The sequence below is a fragment of the Crotalus tigris genome, unplaced genomic scaffold (genome assembly GCF_016545835.1).
Source record: "Crotalus tigris isolate CLP2741 ecotype Arizona unplaced genomic scaffold, ASM1654583v1 scf7180000018838.1047803, whole genome shotgun sequence".
NCBI classification, from domain to species: domain Eukaryota; kingdom Metazoa; phylum Chordata; class Lepidosauria; order Squamata; family Viperidae; genus Crotalus; species Crotalus tigris.
Window position 1 is genome coordinate 873705 of NW_024097227.1, and position 22440 is coordinate 896144.

At 34.3% G+C, this 22440-nt stretch overlaps 2 long non-coding RNA genes across 2 annotated transcripts in view; one reads left to right on the forward strand and one right to left on the reverse strand.

The window, feature by feature from the left end:
* The window catches only part of LOC120314136, a 24004-nt gene continuing 1564 nt past the window's right edge, over window positions 1–22440 (forward strand). The window contains exons 1-4 of the long non-coding RNA XR_005558351.1: window positions 1–95; window positions 20647–20729; window positions 21573–21616; window positions 22234–22411. This is a non-coding gene — a long non-coding RNA (uncharacterized LOC120314136). The remainder of the gene's footprint in view (window positions 96–20646; window positions 20730–21572; window positions 21617–22233; window positions 22412–22440) is intronic.
* The window catches only part of LOC120314137, a 24816-nt gene continuing 6181 nt past the window's right edge, over window positions 3806–22440 (reverse strand). The window contains exon 4 of the long non-coding RNA XR_005558352.1: window positions 3806–6913. This is a non-coding gene — a long non-coding RNA (uncharacterized LOC120314137). The remainder of the gene's footprint in view (window positions 6914–22440) is intronic.

Sequence of the window (22440 nt, forward strand, 5' to 3'; positions counted from 1 at the left end):
CCCTGCCAGCTTCTCCATTGAACAGAAAGTTGGGAGTTGCTCCCATTCCCACTGATTTTTTTGCCTTCTTGTGGTCATTCTGTTTCTCGGTTTAGGTAAGGAAATATGTCTGAAATGATGACTTAATTAGACATAGGTTGAATAGTAATTCTCTACTTTATATGATCCTGTATGTTTGTAAACAAAATTTATACCTTAATATAAGCATTATTTCCAAAGGAAGTGAAAAGGAATTTGCTTCAGGTTTTCTATTCTCTGCAAAATTGGAACTTTTTCTTTTATGAATGATCTTTACTGGATAATCTTTCAATATGTTGAGTGTACATTCTCTTTCCCTGCACCAACACAACAGGCAGAAACATTTGAATCTATTTTCTTCCAAAACTCAGAAAAGAGAGACTTGGAAGGAGAGTTAATGAATGGTTATAGACATATTATATAATATTATCTACTGTATATATGCACACATGTATGAATTTAAATGACCTTTTAGGGCAAAAGGTCTGCATTAGATTGTGAAAACAGTTTAGTACAGCAAACAAAATTAAATTAAAAGCCCACAGCTGAAAATAACACCAAAACTTATAATACAGTACATGAGTTTAAACAAGAACAATTTTGTTTCAGCTCAGCAACTGACAAATAGGATTTGGAATTTGTGAAGCTCAACTTCTGTTTTCTGTGTGTTTTATAAATGTGGTCAGAAATAATTAGAAGCAAATATTGCCAAGTTTGAGAAACAGTTGGTTTTGGAAGTTTGTTATCAACCTGAAAGAAACAACAGGAACTCCTTGCCCTGTACGTGCATGCTTTTTTGGGATAACTGAGTACATTAAAAAAAAAGTTAAGAAAAAGAAAAATGAAAGAAATGCACAATACTAGAATGGAGGTGTTTTGACAGTTCTGAATGGTAATTTTATCACAAGGATTTAAAGATACATCATTAGGTCTTGTGGTAACAAGCCAAGCTATGCAAAGCGTGTTCAGAATTGTTGGTGCTGTCGCTAAAATAAAAGCCTCGTCACACATCTGAGGTGCCTCTTTTGGTGCTGGGGGGGGGGAGACTCCACCCTGAAATTGCTAAGCTTTTGGATTCCAACAATCCCACAAACCCTGTTTTTATAATGCACAGACTTTAGCTGGAGACCTTCATTTTGGGACCAGAATTCACTTCTTTATTTTTCTGGTTCATGAAGCATTGAAACATTTCACATATGAATGAAAGTATGTTTAATTATTTTTTGATCTAAGTTGCTTCCTTAAAAGAACTGATGATCTGCATTCAGATTGTAGTAGACTGACTATATGTACTTCTTGGTCCCAAAAGTATATGGTAGATATTTGTCTTTACAAAATGCTGTCAAAACATCACCAACAGTGAGATACATTAGTATCTATTTTAATTAGTTAAATATGCAGTTGGTTAATGCAAAGTAGTACAGCAAATACACTGATATTTACTTAATGAAATTATCAGTGTTACTTTTTCTTTACCTAAACAATTACTTCTTGGTAAATATTTAGCCATTATCTGATATCAATCACCATTTCTTAATATTTATAATGAACACTACATAACATTTGAAGATCACTTACTTTTCTCTCTGTTATATCTATTTTTTACTTCAAATAAAAGATGTTGGACTATTGTGCGCCTTGATAAGCATATTAAAAGTGATGTTATATTAGAAAACTGAATGTAATACTTTATTCTACAAACTTCAAACAGATCAGACACATAGTTTCAAAGGTGAAGTATAGAAAGGTTTGCAGTTATCATAAAAGTTCAGATTCCAATTTACAATTTAGAAAACATGCATATTTTAATCAATGAAGTGAGAGGCTGATTAATTTGATTCATAGCACGATCTGATTCAAAAATCTCACTGAAGCCTGCCAACATCTGTAGTTCTTTTCCTTGTTTGACCTCTAATTGGATGATATTTAAAAGTGTAATAAATATTTATGAGAGGAAGAAACCTACCAGTTAGTAAACAAGTGCAGAAGTTTTGGACAGTGCAATAAGTATATTTTAAAAACCAGAAAGATTTTTAATGGTTAAAATTGAAAGAACAACACTTGCAAATATAATTTTTCTTGCTAAATTTCAAAAAGTTCTAAGAGTGGAGATTATTTACAGTCTTTACATTTTTTTTGCCTACAATGTGACACGGGGAGAGAGTTCTAATATAGACTCAAGGTCTGGATTATGCTTTGATATATCTGTATTTTTAGCATTCACCTTGCTGTTTTCAGTTCACAGACCTTTTAGCAAAGAGCATGCAAAATCTAAGAAACTTCTATGCTGTTTTTACATGTACTTGGAATACCTGCTGTATTCCCTGAAGTCTCAGTGTTTATAAGATTTTTGTAGCAAATAATTCCAGATAAACTTCTCAGCTTGTGTTTACAGGATGAAAATAGTGAGAAGCTAAAGGGACAGTAAAATATTTTGGATAGAACATGAAGAATACAAGCAATACTGTTAAATCATTAAGTGTGATTCTTTGTTCTTGTTTTACTGGCCATATATAGGAAGGGCTTGAACTGGTTGGCAAGTCTTGCTATGGATACAACATGCTCTTCATCTCTAACACAGTAGAATCTCACATATGTATGTTACAGACAACATATTATTATACCAACTTGAAGCACTGGAGTAAGGAAACTGATAAGAAACAAATCATCTATGTGTGATCTTTAATGGTATTTATGTTGTTGAACACTGCCTTAAACTTTTCAATATTTGTTAGTAATCTTTTCAGTGGAATTCTAACCAGTCTTAAGTGCAATGGGATTTTTTTCTTCTTCCTGTCACCTCTCTTGGTGCAAGAACATATTGCATTCCTAGACCTAGTATCAGGATTGTGATAATGAAATAAGTAGGATCAGCATAAAATCTGGGGAAATATTGGCAAATATCTATTTGTTTTAGACAACATTAATTTTAACGGTTTCTATGTACTAATTCCTATGGCCAAGTTCATCTTGTTTCTCCACATATGCCTTTTTGTCCCTGTGAAAAAGACTGTATGAAAAAGTGCTATCATGTACACTTTAGATCAAGGGTGTCAAACTGCCGCCCCGCGGACTGGATGCGTCATGCCGAAACTGCACCCACCACTTTGCCAGCAATGGAAAAAAGTTGCAATATGTTGCAACATGTCATGTGATGTTGCAAGTTTGACAAACCTGCTTTAGATAAAGAGATAATGTATAATTGTTGCTGAATTCTAAGTTATCTTTTACATCTTTGAGATATTAGTGTTCATCTTATAGAAGAATGGAGTTTTTTATAAAAATATGGGAAAATTATTGGCAAATATCTATCAGTTATAGACAGAATTAATTCTCAAATAATTAAGAATTGTTTTAATTCATTAAATGTATCAATGTATTATATTATATAAATGTTATATTAATGTTTATATACATTTCCGGGACAAGCTTGACTATGAGAATAAGCCTCCTTTAGGATGTTTCTGATCTGTTTTTTGTTTGTTCATCTCCTTATCTTATTAAGGACTCTTGGCAGTTTTATAGGCATGCTTAAACTTCTGTTCTAAAACATCCATTGTCAATTTAAAGATAATTAAACATTCTCTGAAACAGGTCTATTTTTAATTACTTCCAGAAAGCAGCTCCAATAGGAGCTAACTTAAGTTCCAGTAGGAGCCCATTTCAGAGGTCTGGAATTGTGATGTAAAAGCAGCAACTCCATATTTTGCCTTGCCTTCCAGTTGATTTTCCTGGCAAGATCAGGAAACACATAGGCCATTTTGTACTAGGCTTATCTGGTTTTTTTTAACTTTTAATTAATTTTCCAATGTTACAATTATATCATTGAAAAGCAACGTGGAGTCTGAGTTACAATAATTCCATTACATACAAGTATTATTAATACAAATCTCCAACTATTACAGCCAATATTTCCTGTTTTTTCCCTTAATACTGTCTCTTGTTTAAATTAGTATACTTCTTATTCTAGCCATCAGCTACTTAATAGCTTTCTTACATTTATCAATAATTTTATATGTCTTATTTATTTTAACATTCCATTTTTTGGACTATCAATAACCTTATGAATTTTCCCAGCTTTAATTTTGCGTTGATATTTAAATTAAATGTTTAATATTTATCATTTCCAAATTTTTAAATGACCCCAATTCCCTTTGTCACAATTCCCCCCAATATCTAGTGTTCCAGATACATATCTTATCTATCTCACTTCTATATCAACAGATTAGTAATACAATATAATATTCTTATTTTCATTATAATTTCCAAATATTATAGATTCAATAACCAAAATTTCTCCCATTTCAGCATTCTTCCTTAGGTCCACTTTCTCACATTTAAGCTTATAATTTTTATTCTTATCACTACATCAAAACATGTTAATTACGTTACATCACTCTTAACATATCCAGTATATGTCTTAATCACCTTTATCTAACCTTTATAAACAACTCAATATTTCAGTTTAATTGTTGATATTTATGCATCTAGGTTTTAATTAGCCAACATTTTTCTTTATCTTCACATCATAACAATATCTTGTATTCAAAATACGGGTCTTGTCTACTTAAGTATATTCTATTTTAAACCTCCTAAATATGTCCACATTCCATTCTTCTTCAGTCTTATTCTGGCTTTTTTTCTTTGCCAAATCATCTTCCATGTCCTTGCTTCAGGGTTCTCAAAGAATTCTTGTATTATTGTATATATTATGTCATATTGAGATGACCATCCAGTTGCCATTTTTGGAAGGCTGAGGGTCTGGCAGGACTACCAGATCATCTCTTTATTTTCTCCTCTTGACGTAGTTGTCCTGAACTGTTTATCTTTTCTTCCATCTGTTTCTCTTCTTGATCTTCAAATTCCTTCTGATTTATTTAGCAGTTTTTTTTCCTCTGTCCAAGTTGTCAGATTTTTTTCTGAATTTTCTATTGTCTGTACTTGTTGGGCAGTTAGGTCTTCTGTGATAATATTTAATTGTTTGATTTTTTTCTGTTGTATTCTGTACAACAGGTTTTTAGTTATAGTCAAAGTTTGAGTTTGCATATCTAAGATGCTTTTGGGTTTTTTTCCGAAGGCTCTTATTTCATCACCAGCTGTAAGAAGAGTTTTGGTAAGTTATTTTCAATATAGCAAAAATTTGTTTTTGCATTTCTTCCATAGAAAAGATCTGTTCCTGGTCTTCCATAGTGATGAGTTGAACTGAAAACTTTTACAGTCCCCCCCCCCAGTAAATAAGAAACAGAGCTAAAAATCTCACAGCTGGTGTTCAAAGTCATACGAATCTTATCTTGTTTTCTGAACTGTCAGCCAAGTCTCTATTCTTTAAAATAATAAATTGCAATTTCAGGTTTAGCCACAAGATGTCACCCCACTGTTTAAGGAATTCCTTTAAATTTCAAAGTTATTTTAACCTTTTCAGTTATTTTCTTCTATTTTAAGAGGAAAAACCCAGACTTTCAAATAGAAAGAAAAAAGTAAAAAATAAAAAATCTTTTAATGCGCAAGCTTTAGGAAATAAAGTTCCAATTGGGATCCAATTATTTTTTCAACATTTTCAAAACTCCCCTGTATATTCGATCACCACTGTTTCTAGAGGAAGGGCTAAAATCCCCCTTCCCTCTCTACAGGGGGAAAAGTACTCTAGCAGCTTGAATAGGTAGAAAAAAGCAATTAGGATTTAAGAGAGGTAGATTTCACCCAGTCCTTTCCATGCTGCTTTGAAGTTGCCAGATGGTAGTGTGACTTTGGCTATCTGCAGCTTAGGGACGAGCCATATTTCTATGGCCGGTCCTTTCATCCACTGATTGGAGGGATCGCCAGCTCCACCAGGAGAGTTGCTGTTCTCCTGCGATCCAGTGAGAGCCCCTCCTTGCTGGTTGCCTCTTTGGGGTGACTTTTGGCCCTTTTCAGGGGCCCCCCAGCGATCCAAAACTGAACGGGGGAGAGAGAGCAAGTCTCCCAGCTGTCCATGGCGGCTGTGCGGCAAACCGGAAGTCAAGTACTAGGCATATCTGGTTTTGAAGGTACTTAGTGCCAAGTCATAAATATCTTTATAGGTTAACACTATCACTATCAATTATACCCAGACTCAATAGGAGATTGTTTTAAGTCACCAAAATTGATTAAAATAATTATGCAGTTATTTGGATTTAGTTTGGGAAACATTCCTAATCAAGCACAGTGGAATCATATAAAGTGTTTTTGAAGAACAACTCTAGTCCATTTCAAATTCACTGAGCAATCATTTTTTTCTCAATATGTATTTCAGAATTCTAAGCATGGTAGATAAATATTGAAATAAAAGGACTCTGGATATAGTAAAATAACACATCAGGCTTTATGCAGCCACCCTAACTGTACTATTTCTATTTGCAGGAAGAAAAACGTGTGTGGGTGTGGGTGTGCACATGTGTGTGCGCACATGGTATTCAAAGATATGGTCATCCACCTCTTGTTATATTCTGTGTATAATTGGTATCCACAGGGCTGGTGGTTGCAGCACTGTGGATAGCTCCCAGTGAGGAACTTTCTTTAAGGAGGGCTAGAGGTGATCTATAAGACATGACAAATTTCTGCTTCAATGTACAGTAAGATATTCTCAAGGCACCATCGTCTGTTCAAAGAATTAAGACTTTTAAAAAGTGAATGACCAGGCCTGGAAGACATTGAGCAGAGATGGCAGCATAGGAGAATAGAAGTTACCTTTTAAGGTTCAGAGCTGGTGCTTATGAGGGCCTAATTTTAGTTCTTCACACTCCTTAGCAGATTGTCCGTCTCTTCTGCCTCCAGAATCAAGATCAAGGTCTTGATACTGCAGTCTGAAATGTCTATCCATTTTAGAGCACATCTGGAAGAATCTTTGACATCATAATATTGTGTATTTTCAGGAGCCCTGAGATAAAATAATAAATATTTTCTTTTTAGGATTACAATAAAAGTCAGTTAAACAAATAACATATAAGATAGCCAATATTTTATTATTTCTAGGAATTAGTCCAGGGTGGGAATTTGTATGTTTAAGGACATGTATATTTAAGATACGAATATTATGGCACTTAGTTTGTGCAAAATAGTTTTATTTATTTATTATGTATTGTTATTTTTGTACATTGTTCTGAGTTGCCCAGAATTATTTTGTATAAATATTTAAATAAATAAATAAAGATGTACTCATTAAAACATGAAACTGATTCAAAAATACTCTTGACCATAGTGCTCTAAGGAGGATGTTGGGTTAATTGTGGTCTATTAGCCAGCTTTCTTAATATGCAAAAGAAAAATATAAAATGAATTATTTTGTTCATACATTATATTAATAAAAAGCCACAAAATTAATAGTATAACAACAATGCCAAATGAATTACATAGAAATAATAACATGAACAGTTGAAGTGATAAAGAAATATCCTTTTACTGATTCTACTTTGGATTCAAAATATAAAAACAGATATGATAAGAATTCCATCTGTATGTCATGACTTGTGTCAAATAATTGCCACTAATAAGTCCATGGGAAATAAGAAAACTACAACATTTTGGAATACATTTCAACTGTGCATCAATATAGTTGTACATACACTTGCATGCTGAGAATTGCATGCTATTTGATCCCTCTTAATTCAATATACTTATATACGAAAAAATGGAAATTCTGTGAACTTTATATATGAGAAACTTCAAGAAGATGATGAAATAAACAGTAAAAATAGTATGCGGTTGGGAACCCACTTACCAACATTAGCTATAAAAGTTGGCTGGGAGTGTCAGCAACCAGCTGTGAAAACATGTAGGGATGGGAAACACTGAGAAATGTCAAATAATAGATTAATACTGTATCAGTGGCTCAGCTGAAAACAGTATTTGACACGGGCACAGGTTCTTTATGAGATATCTTTACTTAAATATTATTATGTAGCAGAATTGTGAGTGATATCTGTTAGACATAAAGGTAATAGGCTAATATTGAGCTAAAACAATAAACGGTAGTTACTATATGATTTTCAGAGATAAACAATTCTGTGACCTATCATAGTACATTGACCAAAAAAGTGAATGGACTGGCAGTGGGGACTGGATGCTGAGTGGGCCTATGCTATTAGAAAATAAAAAGAAATTGGGAAAAAGAAGTAAGGGGTCTGCTGATAGAAGGAAGAACACTTGAGGAAGAAATAAGTAAAAGGCACTTACAGCACCTGCACAGAATTTACTCCAGATCTGTGTGAGCCATGAGTAAGTAATAGCAGGTTCCTGTTTCTAATCTTTCAAAACTTTCAACCTATAAAAAATCTATAGCTGACAGAAAGATTAATAGACTGATGAAAATGAAACTTTTCTCACACAAAAGGGAGTGGGAAAATGCAACCTTGTTAGTAGCATGAAGATCTTTATATGTAAGATGCCTAAAACTCTTCTCAGTGGTTGCCAGTGATTTAGTTCCCCTTCACAAAAGGACCAGGGGTTACATAGTGAAAATACCTGGTGCATCCAATTGCCTTGTGTTGTGTTTTCTGACATTGTATTCCATGAGATTCCTCTGGATGTCATGTAGAAGAGAGCTTCCTAGCAAGAACAATTTTTTTTCTCAACACAGAGGTTCAGTTATTTTCACATTTGATCAATGTAAGGAATCATTAGTCCTTCACAGACAATTCAGGACTCCTAAACATAGAGTTCTGAAGATTAAGTCTTAAAACATGGCATGTTTCCTCTGGAGGCCTTCTCTTAGAAAGAGAACTGAAATTCTTTCTGTGATGACTATGGAGATTCTCAGTCATCCAGGTCATGATTGTCCCAAAGGTGCTTTTTTTCAAAAGGCAACTGGACTTTCTCGTTTTTTCCTTGAAGACATGAAGCTTCTTGGATGAGAAATTAGACGTCTTCAAGGAGAAACAAAGTCCAGTTGCCTTTTAAAAAAGCACCTTTGGGGCATGCTCTTTCCACAAGATTAGCAAATTACTTCTGGAAATTCTGAAGTGGAACATGTAGTTTCTAGACAGTGTAATTGACAGAGAACACAACCAAAATTAATGAAAAAAATATTTTTATTTTTAAAAAACAGAACACCTCATGAAAAATATTCTATTCACAAGTAATGCCTTTTCTGTGAGCAGAAAAGCTTTAAATGTTTTTCCAATGGCTAGAACTTTGGCAAGAATTTCAGTTCCATATTATGTTGTTTGTTACAATATTTACCAATTCTCTGATAATTTTCTTGGGCCTCACTCTGATACATCTTGGTCCCTCAAAATCAGATGCAGTTTTCTGTCAAGCATACAAAACTGATTATGGAACAGAAAAAAAAAAGAATGTGTTTTGGGGAACTAATCTATGAATGGAGAAAGATGTCACAGCTGTAAAGTAATGGTTATGCCTTGAAATACTTTTTATATATTTAAATATGTCCAAATCTAATATAAGATTCATTTAAGGGATTTTGCTTGGAAGGAAATGGGCAGGAAGAATCATTTGCTATTCTATATCAGAAGCCAGCCGTCCAACCCTGTCCAACAACCAAAAAATATTCCAATATCTAGAGCATTATATTTATACTATAAAACTGTATTTATCCATTAATAAACCAGTGATAATACCTTTTAAAATGAAAAGTTGGACAGATATAGCATGGAAGAAAAAACAAGAGCAATGGGTGAACTACTGGACTTTCTTAAGAAGAAAGAGTGCAACATGCCCTCTCAAATGTCACATGAAGCCTTCTTCATAGTCTCTTTCCAGTCTTCATATAATCATCTCTTTCTTTCTGATTGTTCTGCTTTCCAGCCTGACACTTTTATGATTTCTTTTACTTAGTTTGGATGTAGACTGTTGTAGATTTTTAACAAACAATTGTGATATGTTTATGTTGGATTCTACAAATCTGTTGGCTTATATGCTTTGCTGATAGAAATGTTCATTCTGAAGGGAAAGACTATGTCCAATAAAAGCATGCCTTGTTGGACTGGTTTAGCAGCTCCTCCAGACAACTTTGCTGTTATAGTGCTAGGACAATCCCAGCAGTTCAAATGATGGTAAACTGCAGTGTCCTTTGAGAACTCTGAAAATTGAACAAGATTCAACCTTAGCATTAAATGGAATGAAGGAAATGCTTCAGGAAGTGGACTAGAAAGCCAGTGATCTCAGAAAGACTTCTATTTTCTGTCCTCCCAACCCAGTGCCCAAGATAACTAATTCGTTGTCTGTTTTATTTCCAGACAAGCTAATTGATTCATATGCCACAGCTTTTTTAAAAAGACTTTTTAATCCCACCTTTATTATTTTAGTAACTGACTCAAAACTCACCCCATGAAGTGAGTTGGGCTAAGAGAGAGTGACTGGCCCAAAGTCACTCAGTGACTGTGAAAACGAATGAATAAGGAATTATATGAACACAATGTTTGATCTGCTGTTGCCTTAAACATGCCATTCTGCCATATTTATTTGCTTCTTTTTGAAACTGAGTTCTATAATAATACTCTTACTCAGACATCTCAAGCAGGTTTTTCCCACAGAATTGCTCGCTTTGACAGCTTCTGATATCTTTGTTATTTTACGTCAAAACAAGTTGCTAGGGGAAAATTAAATCTTCTAATTAAAATACAATGAGGTTGCTAGTTTCCCAGAACTACTCAGGCACAGATCCACAAAAGGAAAAAAAATACAAAAAGAAATAGATTCCCTATGTCATATTGTAGTTTTCCAGGTCTGAACAAAGATTGTTAGGGAAAATACTCAGCCAAAAGCTTTGATCCATACAATTCCTTCTAGGTGAATCATTTTGGCATAAACAACATTCTGGAAACCATGTAGCAGAAGGTAGATGACAATTTCTTCACTGAAAAGTATAGAAATTCATTCTGTAAAGCACTGATTAAATTAGTGTCCCATACAAGCAACCAATTATTGATTCTGGAAAAATCAACTGCCAAGTATTTTTAATCTTAATTTTTAAAATTAGATTCCGTTAATGATTTGCCAGAGTATACTGTCACAAGAAGTGGCAATCAACTCTGGAGGGCAGAAACTGATCACATAGTCCTTTACTTATCCTCAGCCCACTGTGTCTGTGACCCCTTAGTCTACTATTCAAGTGGGGTTCTGGCTGCCAGCAACTGAAGTATTGTAATGGGGTTTACCTGCCACACTTTATTTTCTTTGGGGCAAATCTCTGTGCTTTGATTGACTATTGGATGCAGGGATAGGAACCTCTGCTTGCCCAGATCAGTCATTGCTGCCCCATTAATAAATAGTCCTTCCTTGTGTTTTCCCAGATTTGGCTCCATAAACTCTGCTGCAACTACTATTAATCTCTAAGTAATATACTCATTACACAATGTGCCTCATGTTCATAGGTCACTGGATTGAACCCATCAGAAACATTTTCTTTTCTTAATCACTAGTTTTCTTGAGCTACCCACCTCATCTGCTTGCTTAAAAAAAACCCCAACAGTTTATTATTATTGTTGTTGAAATGATGGAGCTTTCTTTTTTTTTCTAAGCACCCGAATAGTCCAAATTAATAAATACTGCAAATAATAAAGGAGCTAGAACTTATTAGAAATTAGAAAACAGTAAAGGGAGTAATCCAAGGAAAGAGAAATAGTAATTAAAAAAAATATGCTGGATTTCAGCCACTGACCCTGTACTTATGGTTTGCTTTTCTGGTGTCAAAAGTTGGGACAGCAGCATGGAAATTGTCTATGAGATGGGTGGATGGATGGTTGTATTTTGTTGATGCTGGGATCTAAGCTAAACATCTGGCAAGCAATTACTGATATTATATGTCCCAAACCAGACAGAATTTTCTTAAACCAACTTGGAGTCCAGCTAAGCATCAACATGGAACAGCAACAACTTAAAGGCATAGTGGAGAACAGTCCTAAATCTTCCCCTATGAAGAAGTGGAAATGCTCTGAATCTTTCAGATGCATACATACAATCCTTCAAACTACTCCATTACTCAACTTCCTATTTCCTTTCAGGACTTGATGGGAATTAATTTTCCATCCCATTATTGAACAGAGATAGAATTGCCCCCTCTGCTTATCCTTCATACAACCACACCCTCCTCTACACACACACACACACGCGCGCGCGCGCGCACACGCGCACACACACACACACACACTATTATTATATAAAACCATAAAGAATTCTTTTGTGTCCTATTTAACTGATAGTACTGTGGCTAATTGGCTGTGTCAGACTGAAATTCTCAACAAGTTGACTTGCATATTTATGAATGTAAAAAATCCCATTCACCCTTAATTAATAGGTTTATTCTTTTTTGATGTCTAAATAGTTAGCAAATTATTTGCTTACATCATTTTCCTTCTTGAGAAGTCAAATCATGTCTCTCAGAAAAATTAGAAACGGTTGCACATTCAAGCTTCAGGGCTCCAAAGACGTTAGATTTCTTTTCTGAACTGATAAAGCAAAAACCTCAATTTGAAATTCTGTCATTTGTTGTTTCAAATATATTTCTCATCAGTCAGGTATGTTGCTCATCATAGTTCAAAATTAATTACAACTTGTTGGTACAATAATTTAAAACTATTACTTCTAAAATGTTAATGAAAAATACTGTGAATTTTCCAATGTTTTCCTTCTGATGATCACTTGGGTTCTAAGAAGTGGACCAATGTTCAAGGCAACAATAATCCAATATTCCTATCCAAATATATGAACCTTTGTACATACATGGGATTTGAGCTCTTTGATCCCTTCTATAATTCTGTTCTGGCAGATGTAATAATTATATCATACAATTATAAAATTTGCCAAGTTTCTGCTTTATACCAATGGCTTCCAAAAGCAACATAACAGGAATGGTGTCCTGTGATGGATCAGAAACAGGAAAAGCTTCCCAGAGATATTCTGAGAGTCAGTCTGTTCCCAATACCCATGCCCAGATTTCCTTGCAATGGTGCTATTCAGTTGAGTTACAGTTCAGCTTCCCAAAGCCCATGTAAGATGGATATTATGGGATCTAATATTTGCACCATAATTGGAAAAACTGCTCATGATCTGCAGAAGAATATTTGTGCAGATGTACCCTGGCTCACTGGTCATACTATGATTGTTTTTTTCAATATGAAGAAACTTTGCACTGTGGTGTGTCATTAACTGCATTGCTTTATTAATAATCACTTGATGATATTCACCCTCTATGGAGCAGGTGCTGTTTGTAGTGCTATCTGATTTTTGTCCAATTATTATGTGTGACTAATAATCATGGGTACTGTAGCATATTTTATAGCCAGCCATTCATTGCATAATAAATCTTCTGGAATGAATGCCTCCCTTGTTGTTGTAAATGGACTGAATGATTTCTCTCTCAACAGTTCACTCTTTTGATTGCTTAGCTTATATCATCTCTATAAAGATTTCCTGGTGACAAAAAAATCTTCCCTAGGAGCATTAGCCAAGCAGATGAATTGAAACTTCATTGTTTTCCACTGCAAAATTGAAATGTGTGTCACACATGTTTTCTGTTGTGAGTTTGAGCATGTCTATCATAGCTATAATTCCTCCAAAGCTCAAGTGGGCAATTCTATTCATCCATCACACAGAGAACAGAAGCAAGAAGCCCAGCTTTTTTCGTTGTCTAGGTCCTGTGGCAATGTGCACAGAAGAAGCCATGGCTTATGCAATGTATCCTTGAGAATGATCTGCACTGCATTTCACAGTGAGCAAAAGAAGAAGAAAAAAGATAGCAATGCTTTAGAAATCTGCCCTTTGGTATCCCCCATCCCTTTGCCATTATTCCTATTTCCTAGCAGAATCTCTGCTGCTCTCATCAATAGGTACGGTTAAGGCAAAAGATAAAGAAAAAACAAGCATCCAATAAGGAAACAACAAATTAGACTCTTCTTGGGGGAGCAACTCTCCAAGGGTCTCCCATCAGGCAAATCTCTAGTTGCTGAAAAGTATCAGGTTTTGTGCCTTTGAGATTTTTTTTCTACCTTCCCCTTAGGTTCCTCTGCTTTGGCATCTAAAGGTGCCACTTCCTTCTCCCTCTATATTGGCAAGAGAGTGTCAGTGAGATCAGGGGTCAGAACAAATGTCCAGTTGGATGTATACAGATATCAGCTATAGATCTCACACATCTATTTGTTTATGCCTTTTATCTCTAGCCTGTGTAGGGCCATCTTTCATATTCTGGTTTTTACCTTATGTGCTGTATGAAAAAAATCCCTAAAAGGAAATGAAATCATAAAAATATATTGCATTCTTTTTTTAAAAAAGGCATAGCCTAAAGGAAGAAATTCAGGCATTGATCTATCATTTCAAAGCATATTCATGCGAACACACCCATGAATATGAATGCATGCCATATTCCTCCCGCTTAACTATTTTCTGACAATTAAAGAGATTTGCATAAACAACCGTGACAAGTTATTTCAGTGCCAGATGTGGAAATTTATATAGCAATTATAATGAATATCCTGTTTTGGAATCGCAAAACAACTTAGTATGAAATCCAAGCAAGCATGTCTGCAAAATTATTCTCTTCAGGTAAAATATTCTTAATGGTTATGTATTTTATATTTGTATTGAATAATTTTATATTTTAATTCTATAAGTTTTTCTTAAAAAATTATCATCTCTGAAACTCAGCAGCAGGTACAGATTATCAAGCAACAGCCAAATACAACTCTGCTGGAAGCTTTCAGATTTGAAGATTCATGTACCCACATAATGTACCTATTCCTATAATATTGTGCATTCTTCATTTTTCCAGTAACAATTTCACCAAAAGCTGAAATTAGGATTAAAACATATTTTGAAGCATATCTGAAGAATGGTTTTTGTACATGTTTATGTGCTTTTCTACATGGGTTTGGAAAATGCTCAACTTCACTTTTTAAAATTAAATATTTGAAGCCATTTTCCTTTCTTTTGAATATTTGTCATTTTCAGTCTTTTAACTTAAAAAAGTTAATTTAATGTTGTATATCTATGAATTAATCAATTTGTATTATGGTTACAGACTAGCAGCACAAATAAAAGCATTAAAAACAATAACAATAGTACAAAATTAAAATAAAAGACAGAAAAATATATTGCAATTGGTAATGGATTATCAGTGGGTAATTAGAGTCTGCCTAATTTTGCATACAGCATAACAGAATTTGCTCACATTCAGAGAAATTACTCCATACTGATCTGATAATAGTAGTTGCATGTAAGAGATCAGTATGAGGATGAAGCTTGTAGGTTGGTTTCCAAATGTTTCATTACCAGGCTGGGTAACATCTTCAGTGGAGTTTAGGTCAGGGGTCTTCAAATTTGGCCCTTTTATGACTTGTGGACTTCAACTTCCAGAATTCCTCCGTCAGTGTGCTAAGTCATAAAAGGGCCAAGTTTGAAGACCCCTGGTTTAGGGGATTCCCTAAACTCCGCTGAAGATATTACATAGCCTGGTAATGAAACATTTGGAAACCAACACACAAGCCTGGAGAAAGAATCTTCACCCTCATCCTACACCCGAGCTACAGATATTCACCACTATTGCAAAGAGATCAATATTTCCCAGATATTTTGTTAGATATCTATGAAAAATTGTAGCTATTCTGGTTCCATTTGTCTTGCCACCTGAGGTAATTGTCAACTTTATCAATTAGATGTTCCCTGAAGAAGGATGGAAGAACGGCTTTCCTTCTTAATAAATATATGGTTTTAGATAATCTAAGAAAGCTACTTACCAGAGCCATTTGAAATAAATCCAGCTGGAAAATCATACAAATTCCTATATGTGCACGTTTCCTTAGCCAGCTGAGTGTATATGTGTGTGAGAATGAGTGATTTGGAACTTTAATACTTTAGTAATAAAGTATTACTTTAGAACAAAGAATTTTAGGAGTTAGGACTTTCACCATTCACTTTTGTTCCAAAAACCATGAAATAACTTCAAATTCCTGCCATGCTTCATGATTTGACTAAGGCAGCTCATCTTCCTCCACAGCACTGAGCTCAAAGAAATTAATATTCTAGATACTACTGCACTAAATAACCGATCATATTAATGTCCATTTATTGACTGAAAATGAAAATCACTTCCACATCACCAACAATTATCCTCACTGCTGACAGTGTGGAAGTACTTTTCATTTTCATGCTCCTCATTTCTGATAATCTTGGAACACAAGCAACATGGAGAACATGAATCAATGACTATTCACCTTCTTTCTATTCAGCTCACCAAGAAAAGTTTACTATACTAAGAATAGCATTCAGTTAATATATTGTCACCTGAGTTACCATTGATTGTAAAGTAATGTAATGCATCCTCAAACCCACTTTGCACAAAATAGATTGTTGTATTTCAGACTATACATATTTGTATGCAATTGTATGGTGGTTTGCAAATAAATAAATAAATAAATAAATAAATAAATGTTGAGAAGTAGTAATAATAAGGTACAATGTGAAGGATAATTGTGAAACATAAAGCACTGATATTTTCCAAATGTTTTGCAGACACTCTGATGTAATTCCTACATTACCTTTAAATGTAGTTGAGTTGAGAAGGCAAAAAGTAGCATTCTGGTAACTCTATATCCAGATACTTTTTTTTATAACTATCATGATGGCTGCATGTTGCTACAGCCTCTGAATTGGGTGAAATGGAAAGTAATATCTAAGAAATGCCTACAAGCAGAGACAAGTATCAGGAACAATAAGCAGAAATTCTATAAAAGTCACAGACATAGAATGCTGATTTGAGAGTAAGAGTCAAAGAGTTTGTCTTAAAACAGAGTTTCTCCTAACAGTATTTCCACTGAAACAGAAAACAGACTGCTTATAAGATAAAAAGAGAGCTGCAGATTTCAATGAAAACACTAGCTTTGCTGCAGTTTCAATAAATCAAAGCAGAATTAGAAATAAGTTGATTCAGCAATTCAAAACCAATGAAATAACATAAAGCAGACTAGAGCTAGTCTCAAAATGAGGCAAAACACTGATGTACTCAAAGCCTATGCAGAATGAGAATACCTTCATTGGGCTTCCCGTTTTTGTTTTTAGACAAAAAGAATTCACTTAAACATTAAAAAATGTGAACCTATTTTCATAGGATCTGAAAATGTTATGGAAATATTGTTTTTTTAGCAAAGCAACATAAAGCACAATCCAAAGTATTTAGTAGGCAAGGAAGTGATCTTTACGATGGCCTCCTCTCTACCCCTCTATTTCTGCTTCCCACCAAAGGATACAAAACTCCCCAACTCTTCATTCAATTCCTCCCAAAAAACCAAAAATTGCCACTTGTGACTTCGTATTTTAATCTTAAAAGTGCAGCGCTAGATTAGAACCCTGTTCTAGAGAAATATCAGAAGCACCAAAAAAGATGTAGAGGGAGAGGCAAATTGCATTCTGGATTGAAACTATGGCCTATTAGAATACGGGCACAGCTACAACTTCCACTCGCCAATCCTGGCCTCAAAATCTTTTTCTCTTCTTTTTTCCTTTTTTTTCTTTTTTCTTTTCTTTTCTTTCTCAAATTGCCTTGGGTCCTGCAATAAAAATCCTCTTATCCACATAAATGGGAAATGAAATAAATAGCTTACATTCCCTATCATTATTTTTATTGTGTTATATGTATTTGTCTGTTTAGACAAAAAAATTTTAAATCCCAACATTTCCTTATGAGTGAGCACTTTAAAGACATCAAGTGATTTTTTCCTTTTTTTTTTGCCTGAAGACCGGAGCTGGGTAATGTGCTAAGGCAGGAATTGTCCATCCACATGGGCCACTGAACAGTACTAGGCTCAGCAACTTTTAAAAATGAACCATGGAGAACTACCACTGATACAATAGGAGAAAAAGACTGTGTCCAGAAGCAGACAAAAAAATGGCATAAAACAAGCTGGGGAGTTAGCTAAGAGAGTTGTTGACAGATGACATTTTTTCAGATTTGTTATCCATGGAACAATATGTTAGGGTCTCTGTATTTATCCATGGCAGCATTCATCCATTTATAAAGAAATGGGTGAGCACCTGTTAGCTCTTTGAAATACTTTGCTGAATGTATGCTTTGATACCTAAAACGTTTGCTTGTTATATGAACACAGTCTATATTTTACATGTCACCACATGCCCACATAGAAGAATGAAAATTGCAAAATTACAAGGTAAGATAGATCAATACAATTAGTCCTTACTTAATGACCACTTTTTCAGTGACTGTTCAAACTTACATGGGTGCTGAACAACTGGTATTTATGGCCAGTATTTTAAGTTCCACCTATCACAGGATCACCATGGTCACATGATTGCAATTTGGGTGCTTTGTGACTGGCTCACAATTATGATGTCACAGCATCCTGCTATCACATGATCACAATCAGGGTATTTGGCAACTGGCTCTCAGTTATGAACCCTCAGCATGCCTTCATCACTTGATCACCATTTATGACCTTCACTGCCAGCTTCCAGCAAACAAAGTCAATGGGAAAGCCAACAGGAGGCAAAAATGGTGACTAGATGACTGAACTTAATGATGCAGTATTCACTTAACAATGGGAACGACAAACTGCTGGTACTAAGTGGCATGATCACATGATTTCCCACTTTACAATCAGCAACAGAAAATCCTGTCCCAACTGCTGTTATTAACTGAGGACTACCTGTATAAACTTAAAGTTGCTGTCCTATGAGTCAGTTTGCTTTCTAAGATGCAAAACAATATAGTTAAGCCAGTGTGTTGATGGGAAATTTCTTGTTTATTCTGCTAAATAAGGCTTAGAACAAAGTCTTTAGGGAGTTGCTAAACATTAGGCTAATCAGATTTCCCTTCTAAGCCTGGGAGTTTGCCACATGACCAGCCATTCCATATTTTTCCTAATTATCTGCAGATCATTGAATGTTTTCATTATATTGTTCTTTATATACTTATGTATGTGAAATTTGCAGAGAAAACTTTCTGCTAATCATCATTTGTGCTTTATTAGCATGTCTTAACCAATAGCTGAACATTAAAAATGCCAATTGACTAGTGTGCAGTGTTGTTTCAAACTGGCCATTGACTGAACACATTGTTCTCAATAACATATTTTCATTTTCTCTAAACAAGGGGAGAAAATTAGCATGAACTTCACATTTCTGATTTGGATTTGCCTGGCAGTTTGCACTGTTTCTTAGAATTAAAACAATTGTTAAAGCTATTGCCAAATGCATTGCAATGCTGCAAAACTTTTCTTTCCATCATGTACTAGAATTGATTTGTAGGTCATTCTGGCAAACTCAGTGAATATAACAATTCAGCAGAGCCTTTGAATATGATATGGTAGCAACAGTGAAAAGAGATCACATTGCTTTAGGGAATTCAGTCATTAAAGTTAACGTACTTCTTTGGAATCATTTTTGAAGGGTGCACTAACTTTAAGAGCCAGTACTTTGAATATATTGAGAAACTTCAACATAGCAATGCTGTCTAGGAATTAGATCTGTTGTGCAGGAAAATGAATAAACCATCACAAGGCAATATTTGTTTTAAATAAGTTCTTTTTAAGTTTGTCACAATAAACATAGGATGCTATGGGTGATGTGCATATTTTGGTTTCCCATTAAAATACAAATTTTATTCAGATAATTCCCCAGATAAAGGCATTTTTGAATTGTGACAGTTTGTTATTTACTTCCTTTTCATCTAAATTCTTGAAAAGTCTAATGCTACAGAGAACTATGAATTAGACCTTTGATTATATGATAGCAGTGCTATTAAAGTAGGAAATACATTAACAACAAACAAAAAGCCCCATGGACACAATTTCCTTCTTCAAAGTGGTAGAGATCTTTGGAAGTGATGGCAGAGTGTATCTATATCAAGCAATTGGGATACTATTTCTTTTGTCTTGTATACAGAGTAGTCATTTACTGTTGCAGAGTTACAGACATAGTATCTACCCCCCCCCCCGATAATACTGCAAGATGAAGCTCAAGATGTTCAAAATGATTGAGAGGATGCATATTCCATGAACACATAGTAAGATTAGTTTTGAGATAGAGAAATGTAATATAAGTAATTACTTTTTTAAAATAATATCATGGTGCTTAATCTAAAAACAGTATCCAATGTTAAAGCTTAAAAAGAAAGGTGCCAGAGCAAGAAAACATACAGCCTTTCCCTTTTCCCAATAAACTTCTTCCATCTAAAGCAACTGTGCCCACCCCAGCTCCAGCAATGGGGAAAAAGTCACGATATGTCACGACATATCACGTGTCATGGTGAGTTTGATATCCTGATCTAAAGATTTGGCTTTGTTACAGTCAAAAGGGAATTCTGTCATGAAATATATAGACTATATAGTTGTATTCCTTTGTACCGGCCCAACATATTGTTACAGAAACTTTTGTAAAAGTCAGAATATTCAAACTATGCATGTTGTTTTTGATCTCACATCTTTTCTAAAATTTGCTCTGTTGATAGTATATAGGTCTCTTCATATGTTACTGTGGACATTTGCAGAGGGGCAAGGGACATGTGCACCATAACTGAACAAAGAACATAAATTATGTAATTTGGATAAATCATTATTTGCATAAAGACATAAAGTTGCACATGACATTTTAATGGTTTCTGCAGGATGCCTAACTAACAGCTTTTATATTATCTTCTTTGTTCTGAAGTCCTGAAGATATATTGAAATACAATTCCCAGAATTTCCAGCTAAGAAGTTATACTCTGCAAAATATGGGAGCTGCCAAGATAGGTAAGCATATTAGGTGTAATTCAACAATCAACATAGTATTTATTTATACAAAAGCATGAGTTGAGATAAAAAAATAATCCTATAAATTATGATGTGATATACTCTTATAACAAATATTAGTTTGCTGGAATGATAACCTCTATTTTGCAAAAATATTGTACATTTGTAAGTATATTCAGAAACACATAGTAAAATATAAAATATTCATAAATGGAATTATTAGAATTTGTTGGGCATTTCTCCCTTTATTACTGCTGATCAAGAGAAAGTTACAGTGAAAAAGTCATTTTTTAAAGAAAGTTTCTCTGATGAATTTTCTTTAAATGCAATCCAAGCATTTAATATTATCATGTTAGAAAGGAAAAAAATGAACATTGACATTTATAAATAGCTAAAATTTCTGGATACCAAGAATATTTTTAAAATGGGAGCTACTGCTTAATATCTTTTGACTCTTGTGTGTGCTCTGAAACCAAGTTCCTGCCAACAACCCTTGATAATATCTCAGTATTTTTAAATATTTAAAAGAGACACTTATGAAAAATGCACTGTATTATCTGAGTCTTAATATATACTGAGAATTATGTCTAAAATCATTAATCAGTTTAACTTGTAGACAAGACTTGTTGATTCTTTTAAAAGCAGTCATAAGACAAAATCCATCTGCCAAAGGCTGGCATTATTGCTACATTTACAAATAAATCTATCCAGACCAACCTGCTCTCATACAGTAAATGCCTCTGGAAATTCATTCTGCAGTGTTTTTTATTTACGTATTTTATACTATAAAAGTTTGTTACATTTCTATTGTTATTATATTTTATATCTTACTCTTTATTTTAGGGACTCAGGAAACAATGTTTGATATTGATATCCATCCTTCCAAGGTTGGTAAAATGAGGACCCAGATTGTTGGCGGCAAATATGTTGGCTCTGTAAAACCACTTAGCGAAGCACTGTGAAGTGGCATATAAGTCTAAGTGCTATTGCTATATTCACACTAACTCTTGGGTTTAAAGATAGTAAGTTGCCTAACTTACTCCAGTGCAGTTGAAAGATGAGGAATGATTTGAAGTGTTCCTAGCTCTAAGATGAGAAGACACTTTATCCACTGTTGCTATCAGTCTAAAGTAAAATTACTAACTCTGAGTAGTAGCACAGATAAAGAGCATATTTTCTACTTATGCAAAAAGGGGAATATACTTCATCATGTTGGCATTTCTGATTGGAATGTATTTGAGCTCCAGAATCCATTGGCATGAAAAGAAATGAAATGAATGATAATGTGGTAGCAAAATGCTAAATGCCTGAATCATATACCTGAAGATGAAAGCTACACAAGCTAAAAAGGAGAATGATGCTTCCTATAAGGCACTGTATGAAAATAACATGTTAAAAACCTAACTTACCTTTAATTTAAGTTATCTTTTCTCAGCTCAGTAGTTGATTCTGGCTTATTTGATTCTTGAGTCTGTCAATAACAGTCAACCTTTCCTTCATGTAGATCCCTTGCCTGCAAATGCTGCCATAATATCAGATCTGATAAGACTCCTGGCCAAACACGATTCTATCAATATGACCTACAATGGATAAAATAGATCTTTCTATTCGCCTGTGGAAGTTAATTATCCCCAGGGGCTTCATGAACAAGATTTTGCCTTCTCTATTCTGTTCTAATCAATGTGAGTAGCAGAGTTTCAGAAATAACCCA